The sequence below is a fragment of the Haematobia irritans genome, chromosome 3, assembly GCF_050003625.1.
Source record: "Haematobia irritans isolate KBUSLIRL chromosome 3, ASM5000362v1, whole genome shotgun sequence".
NCBI classification, from domain to species: domain Eukaryota; kingdom Metazoa; phylum Arthropoda; class Insecta; order Diptera; family Muscidae; genus Haematobia; species Haematobia irritans.
Genome location: NC_134399.1, coordinates 55929769 through 55938119, shown reverse-complemented (window position 1 = coordinate 55938119; position 8351 = coordinate 55929769). Strand labels below are relative to the sequence as shown.

The 8351-nt window shown below is 28.4% G+C and overlaps 1 long non-coding RNA gene across 1 annotated transcript; it reads right to left on the bottom strand.

Moving 5' to 3' along the window:
• Positions 1-1047: 1047 nt before the first annotated feature.
• LOC142232422 (uncharacterized) lies at positions 1048-2149 on the bottom strand. The gene is made up of 5 exons (XR_012721121.1): positions 2095-2149; positions 1926-1968; positions 1690-1754; positions 1221-1286; positions 1048-1091 (listed from the first exon to the last, which is right to left on the bottom strand). It is a non-coding gene; the product is annotated as an uncharacterized LOC142232422 (long non-coding RNA).
• Positions 2150-8351: the final 6202 nt, after the last annotated feature.

Below are 8351 nucleotides of genomic sequence, written 5' to 3'. Positions count from 1 at the left end.
AGCGGTCCCGCCTCTATGCGATTGCGTTCTCTAAGTTCACTTCCCTTTGTGTTAAATGCAAAAATGCGGAACTAACTTGCATCAAAAAGGCAGAAATTGCACCCCGAGAAGGAATATGATCACCTCAAACATGTTTCAGAAGCAAAATGTTAGTTTTCGATGGGGAACATGTAACATGTTTGACGCAACCGTGCTATTATCTCAGGAAATATGTATCTGATTTTGGCAAACATTTTATGTTTGGCGAGAAAACAATTTGTTTTAGTAAAAATGTTGCATTTTCCCATCCAGCAATAAAATTGTTCACTTAAAACATGTTTGATCTGATCACATTCCTCCTCTACCTGTGATATATACACTGAAAAAACAGTGAACCCTTTTCCATTGCAAAATGAACTAAACTGTAGTAATATTGACCATGATTTAGCCCTTAAGATTTTTTTCAACTTGTGTAGTTTATAATTTTCTTAAATTCTAGTTCATCTATAACATTGTAGTTTAGTTCATTTTTACAACACCATAAGATTTATATACCCCTACCAAGTTAAAAAGTCAGTATTATTTTGGTTTACTTGCTTATTTTGTGGGAAACCCGATAATAAAAATTGGTTAATAGTCTCTTTAAAATGTCGACGACTAAACTATTTTTAAATCAATCATTCCACAGTACAGAGAAATTAAATAATTAAAGGAACAACAAACCGTTTTACTATTATGAAAATTTTCATATATTAAAATTAAACTTTCTTTAAGCAAAAGTACTTTATTATAAAAACTTATGATGAAAGTTTTTAATACAATGTTTTTTGTGAATAAAAATTATGACCACGTGGAACAGAGAGTAGTTCATTTTAACCCGCTGTTTGGACATTTTGACTTATCCTTCTTTTATTCATCGTAGGTAGTTTTTTCACATATCTTGCTGGAAAAAATGGAAACAAAAATGAAAATTGTTAAAATTAACACCATGTAATGAAATATAATTTTTAATTCTTCATTTTAGCTTGTAACTTACCATATTTGGGGCATTTTATCAAATGGTGTAAGGAATTCAACTTTTCTTTGGAAAACGTATCTCATAAAATTTGTACCTGAAACAATTAGAGAAATAATGAAGTATTCTAAATAAACTCATAAAACTGTGTTGTTATCGATGTGAAAGATATAATAAAATAAATATTCTAGTTGAAAGAAAGCCAAAGTTTTAATATAAAACTTACCAATTCTCTATTAAATTGTACGCTGAGGGGAAATATAAAAAGTTGTCCAAATTTATTTGGGTTACTCTGAAATTAAATATTAAGTAAAATTATTAAATAAGTTTTCAAAAAATCTAATGAAAAAAATAATAATAGGCATTAAAAACCAAATATTCTTGATAACCCTAGACAGTCATCATTCGTCAAAATTACGACACGTTATTTAATTTTCGATTTAAAATGCAATTTAGTCTATTGGGAAATGGTGAATTTAAGTTATACTAATTCGACCGTTTTATGAATTTTTGTTTTATACTACTTAAAACCAAATTGAATAAGAAAATAAACACAAGTTTGGTTCACTTTTTCGCTCACGATGAAAATTTTATCGTCTTGAAATGAGCCGTAGTCAAAATGACAAAGTCTGACGTTAATGTACAAAAAATAAGGATGACTGTCCAGGGCTAAAAGAAAGTTAAAGAATCCTTACCAATTCACTATTAAATTACAGGCAAAGGAGTACTAACAATTTGTCCAAATGTTTAAGGGGTTATTCTGAAATTAAATATTTGTTTTTACATTAAAAATATTACATTGGTTTCCAAAAAATTTGATTAAAGAAATACTAAAATAAGACATTAAAAACCTGTAATTTTGATGATAAAAAGGTCACAAAAACGTAAATATTCTAGTTAAAATAAAGCCAATTTTTAAAAGAAAACTTACCAATTCTCTATTTTTTATTTGTTCGAATCCATCTGGAGTTGCTCTGAAATTAAATATTGTCTTTACAACAAAGAAAAGCATTAAACTGGTTTCCAAAAAAATTAATTAACAAATAATAATATATATAAAAAATATTTTTAAAAGAAAGTCATATTAAAAAAATACTTACCAATTTATGAATAAACTATACGCTGAGATATAACAAAAATTTTCCAAATTCATCTGGAATTGAATATTAATTTTTTACATAGAATAATAAAAATTTCAATACACTTTCAATTTCAACATATTTTCCTAAATATTCGTAATAACTTTTTTCTAAACTACCGATAAAATATTAATAACTTTCATTTAAAAGGTTTAATAAACAAACACCAATATATGTCTCAAAAATCCAAAATATTCCATGCCTTTATACTCCCTTGTTGCATACCTACTTAAAAGATGCAACAGCCCACGCCAACGCCAACTATACAACTGAAGCATGCCAAACAAAACCAAGCAAAGCCAAAACATTCCTACAACAACAAAAACACATGTGCCTTTATTGAAAACAACACCTCATCCAGCCAAATAAACCATCCCCGAATAACAAACACACACACACACACACAAACCACTAAATGCACAAAAATAACAAACAACCCCACGCTCATGTATACACAACAAAACTCAAGTAACATCATCTTTACATTAATCACATTCCACTATGCCGACAAAGATCTCTGCACTATGCATTAGTTCATCGCATCTGCTAACAATTTACTCTAAGAATAATATTCGTAAAGGCACACCAGTTTACGATCAATGAAACGTTTAACTTAAAATTTGCAAAATTTTCAAGAAATGTTATCTACCATTTTTGACGAAAATGTCTATAAATTTAATTACATGTGAACTAAAAATATTTCATTGGGTAATTTTTTACCAACAATTATTAACTATAGGAATTGTCAGTAAGAAATTGCTATCCACTTTCAAGTTCATTTTTCGTAAAAAAATATTTTCTCATACAAAAAAATCTTATAGTAAATTGCACTTATTATTTACAAAATACTTTACATTTCACAAGTAGTTTTATAGCATGACAAACGAATTTTTAACTACCAGTTAAGAAATTTTTTAAGGAAATTTCCATCGTATTTTGTAGGCCATGAACTAAACGATTGCTACTTAGAATTTGTAAAATTTCCTTCCGAGTAGTTAAGTTTCGTTGAAGATGCGAAAAATGAACTAAAATTCTGGAAAATTCTTGTAATAAATTAATGTAAAAATTTTCTTAAATTTACGAGACACTTTTTTTCTGTGTACACTCTTAGAAAAATATGTTTTTCATATGTTCCGCTATAAACAAAATGTGTTTCGGACACAATTTTAAAACACAATATATTTAAGTGCAAACATGTAATGTTCCTAAACTAACACTAAATGTTTGGGACATCTATGTTAATATGTTAGAATATATTATGTTTGGGGCATGAATGTTTCATAAAAATCATATGTGTGAATGCAAACATATATAAATTTACAAATTTCGACTAAACATACATATGTTATGATATTTTATTCAAAGCGACAGAGAGAGAAAGAAATAGAGATGGAAACATAACACAGCGAAAGAACCAAAAGAGAACAATTTATGTGAAACCGCTTGTATGTTGTTTCGGAAAACTGTTTTATGGTAAGGCCAAAAATTTGATGTGCTTAAGTTTAAATATTATTTAATTTGAATAAAGAGAATGGACATTCAGAACCAAGAGAATAGACATTTGAAAAACAAACAACATATGTTTTCGCCTTGAGAGCAGCATTTTATGTTATGTATGTGTGGACATGTGCTAAAGAAATCAGGGGTCTTCATAAAAATAACGAAAGGGCACTATACTCTTTTTAGAGTTGGGACAGTAAAATGAAATAAGGAGGAAATAGTGAAAAATTACACAGTAAAATGTATAAAAACAAAGTTTAGTTCCTCTTTATTAATAATTAGTCCACGAGGAGTTGACGGACACCTTCAAATAAAAAAGCGGGCATTAAGTTCGAGTTTTGCAGCTAAAACAATTTAAATTTTTTTTTCTTTAAAATGAATTATTAAAGAAAAATAAAAGGCATTTTAGAGCGATGGTGTTAAATGCTAGTAAAAAACTGTTCACGCCTAAATAAATTTATGTTTATATTATAAAATTATTTATGTATGTTTATACTCGACTCCACGTTCTTCTTTTGTTAGAGTTTTTGAATTCCTTCCAAATTTTAAAGTTTTGTACCAAAAATTGTTTTTTGTTACAAAATTGTTATTTTTGCAATAAAAAAATAATATTTTATCCAAAAATCGGTCAATTTCGTTTATATCAAGCACTGTTACTGACTATAAATCTTTAATAACCCACATTACGAAGTTTCATCATAAAAGTTTAATATAGTATAAATATAAATGTGTAAATTAAAAAAAGTGTTCGGTCGGAGCAGGGATTGAACCCACGACCCTTTGCATGCAAGGCACTGCTCCACGTGGCAAACAACTGTATGCTTCTGTTAAATAATGTTATGTTTGCATGGGCTCGTGGGCGCTGCAAACTATGCTATATAAATGTAACTTATAACGATAATTATCTGCTGGTGACCATAACAGCTACGTATTGGCTTACAAACTGTATGGTTCTCGGTTCGATTCTCCGTGCAGGCGAAAGGTAAAATTTAAAAAAATTATAAAAGTGAATAATTTCTTCAACATTATTTGTATTACAGAAAAAGGTGCCAAGAACTAAAATATTTCGTGGAAGTGAAAATTACGAGTATGTTAGGCAATGAGCACAATCGTCTTTGGGAAAAATTCTTCCAAGCTTATAATATTTTTGGGCTCAAAATGCTTCCAAACATATAATATGTTCACATAAAATAAACATATTAATGTTTCGACAGTATCCAATAATATATGTGCTTCCTGCAAAATATATCTGGAACATATGTTAAAGAAGCGATTTTTTTGAGGGTGTAGAGATAACAACGTGCAGTAAAGAAAGTGATTATCTACATGAACTTGCATAAATTCAATGTTACGTAACTTTTCCTCCAGTGATCAGAATCGAACGAAAATTGGTTTATGGTATCATAATTCCAAATACAACAATTCTAAAATACCAAAAATTTTTATCATTGCTCAAATTAAATCATCCGATCCGGTTGAATTTTGGTAGCAAATCTTCCCGACTTGTAATTATCCCATTAGATGGGCTATCAAAAATGTACAATTATATTCACGCACATATAACACTGTGCTTTATATATAGATCACCATTTATAATTTCTTATAGTTCATAGATCGAGTTTGTACCATTTGATTTTTATTACAAGCAACAACAAGTGACAATCTATCGAATGTGTCCCATTCAACTTATCAGAACTGTTATTTGGTCTACCATTTTATTATTCAATGAGTTTGCAATTTCAATTCCATTAAAACTAATTTATTTTGAAGGGGAATCTAATTTGTATTCCAATCTATTATTTGCAAAAATTTCTAAACTAGGTTTGTAACAGATTTCGAAATTTTTCCTACTATAGGTTCTTGCACATAATGAAATTCTGTAAGAACCTCCCAAAAAAAAAAAAAAAAACAAAAAAAGCCGACATTTACCCTCAAACACACACTCTTCATAAATATAACGATGGGGAAATTGTCTTCAATTCTCATACAATTGGAACAAGGATTTAATTGCTGGAAATAGTTTTTTTCTTTTTTTTTCACCAACGTGCAATGTTGGAATAACGAAACCATTTCATTTTGGACAACCCAACAACATACCCAACTAATTAAAAGTACCCTGATCACTTCTATTGAACTTTGACTGTACTGTTTGGGTGTTTGCGTGTGTGTGTGACTTTGTGTCTGTAGTGGCAAATGTAAGGATTAAGGAGAATTACTGAGGTCGTGCCTTCCTGAATTAGACTGTGAAATAGTTACGCTTCGTTAAAATGTCCCAGCATTAGTGTGCTGTAAAGCATTTGGAATTAAAGGACACCAGTTCGAGTGCCGTATCCATTCCAAACACATTTCTTCCATTTCTGGGTAATACACTTATCTTGTTCTTCTTTCATGGTGACTATGATGTTGGCGAGAGGGTGTGTGTACAAAAACTTGTAGGTGCACCCTAAGGGAAATTTTCTTGATGTACCATTTGAATGTGGCAAGGACAGTATTATTATTTAAATTCCCTTAAATTGATTGGTCCTCCTAGTGTAGCGACAGGGCTTGGTATAATTAGGTAAAATATGAGCTTCGTTAATTGATTCCTTGCTGGCTGTGGTATACCGCTAAGGAAGATATGACGGCAAGACTAAGGACAAATGTATGGATTTCTAATTATTTTGTTGAACTTGAACCGGATTGATACGAATCGAATTGGATCAATGTGTACGATTTCAACTTTTTAAGACAGCCTGTCTCAGAGTATAACTAAGGGGAAACGTTTGGCCGAAATGGCATATTTGAGTAATATTAATATCTCCTCTAGCGATGTCGTCTGTGCACTGAAAAAACAGTGTACCCTTTTCCATTGCAAAATGAACTAAACTGTAGTAATATTGACCATGATTTAGCCCTTAAGATTTTTTTCAATTTGTCTAGTTTATAATTCTCTTAAATTTTAGTTAATCTATAACATTGTATTTTAGTTCATTTTTACAACACCATAAGATTTATATACCCCTACCAAGTTAAAAAGTCAGTATTATTTTGATTTACCTGCTTATTTTTTGGGAAACCCGATAATAAAAAGTGGTTAACAGTCTCCTTAAAATGTCGACGACTAAACTATTTTTAAATCAATCATTCCACAGTACAGAGAAATTATATAATTAAAGGAACAACAACCCGTTTTACTATTATGAAAATTTTCATACATTAAAATTCAACTTTCTTTAAGCAAAAGTACTTTATTATAAAAACTTAAGATGAGAGTTCTTAATACAATGTTTTTGTGAATAAAAATTATGACCACGTGGAACAAGAAAGTAGTTTATTTTAACTCGCTATTTGGACATTTTGACTTTTCCTTAGTTTTTTATTCATCGTTAGTATATTAACATATCTTGCTGAAAAAAATGGAAGGAATAATGAAAATTGTTAAAAATTAACATGTAATAAAATATAATTTTCAATCTCTTTAAATTAGCTTGTAACTTACCATATTTGGGGGCATTTTATTAAATGGTGTAAGAAATTCAACTTTTCTTAGATAAACGTACTTCATAAAGTTTGTACCTGAAACAATTGGAGAAATAATGAATTAAGTAATATATTAACTCATAAAACTGTGTTGTTATCGATGTGAAGGACATAATACAATAAATATTCTTGTCAAAAGAAAGCCAAAGTTTTAATATAAAACTTACCAATTCTCTATTAAATTGTACGCTGAGGTTAAAAAGTTATCGAAATTCATTTGGGGATACTCTGAAATTAAATATTTATTTTTTACGTTAAATAGAAAACATTAAATTGGTTTCCAAAAAATCTAATTAAAGAAATAATATGCATAAAAAAAAATTAAATATTCTGGTTAAAAGAATGTTAAAGAAAGCTTACCAATTCATAAAAATGTTTCCAAATTGTTATTCTGAAATTAAATATTTGTTTTTTACAATAAAAATATTAAATTTGTTTCCAAAAATATTTGATTATTGTAATACTAAAATAAGGTATTAAAAACATGTAATTTTGATAATAAAAAGTCATAAAAATTTAAATATTCTAGTGAAAAGAAAGCCAAATTTTAAAAGAAAACTTACGATTTCTCTATTTAATTATACGCTGAGGAGGAATATAAAAATATGCCCGAATCCATCTTGGGATTGCTCTGAAATTAAATATTTTTTTTTTACAACAAAGAAATACATTAAACTAGTTTCAAAAAAAAAATAATAATTAGCAAATAATGATATAAATAAAAAATATCCTTTTTAAAAGAAAACCACATTTTAAAAAGAATACTTACCAATTGATGATTAAACTATATGCTGAGGTGTAACAAAAATTTTCCAAGAATATTTGATTGAAAAATAAATAAGGTACTAAAAACCTGTAATTTTTGACAATAAAAATGTCATTAAAACGTAAATATTCAAGTGAGAAGAAATCCAATTTTTAAAAGAAAACTTACCACTTCTCTATTAAATTATACGCTGAGGAGAAATATAAAAATTTGCCCGAATCAATCTGGGGTTGCTCTTAACTTAGATATTTTTTTACAACAAAGAAAAACATGAAACTTGTGTAAAAAAATAATAATAATTAGCAAATAATAATATACATAAAGAATATTATTTTTTAAAAGAAAATTTATCATTAAACTATACGCTGAGGAGTAACAAACAATTTTCCAAATTCATCTGGTGTTACTCTGAAATTGAATATTTATTTTTTAC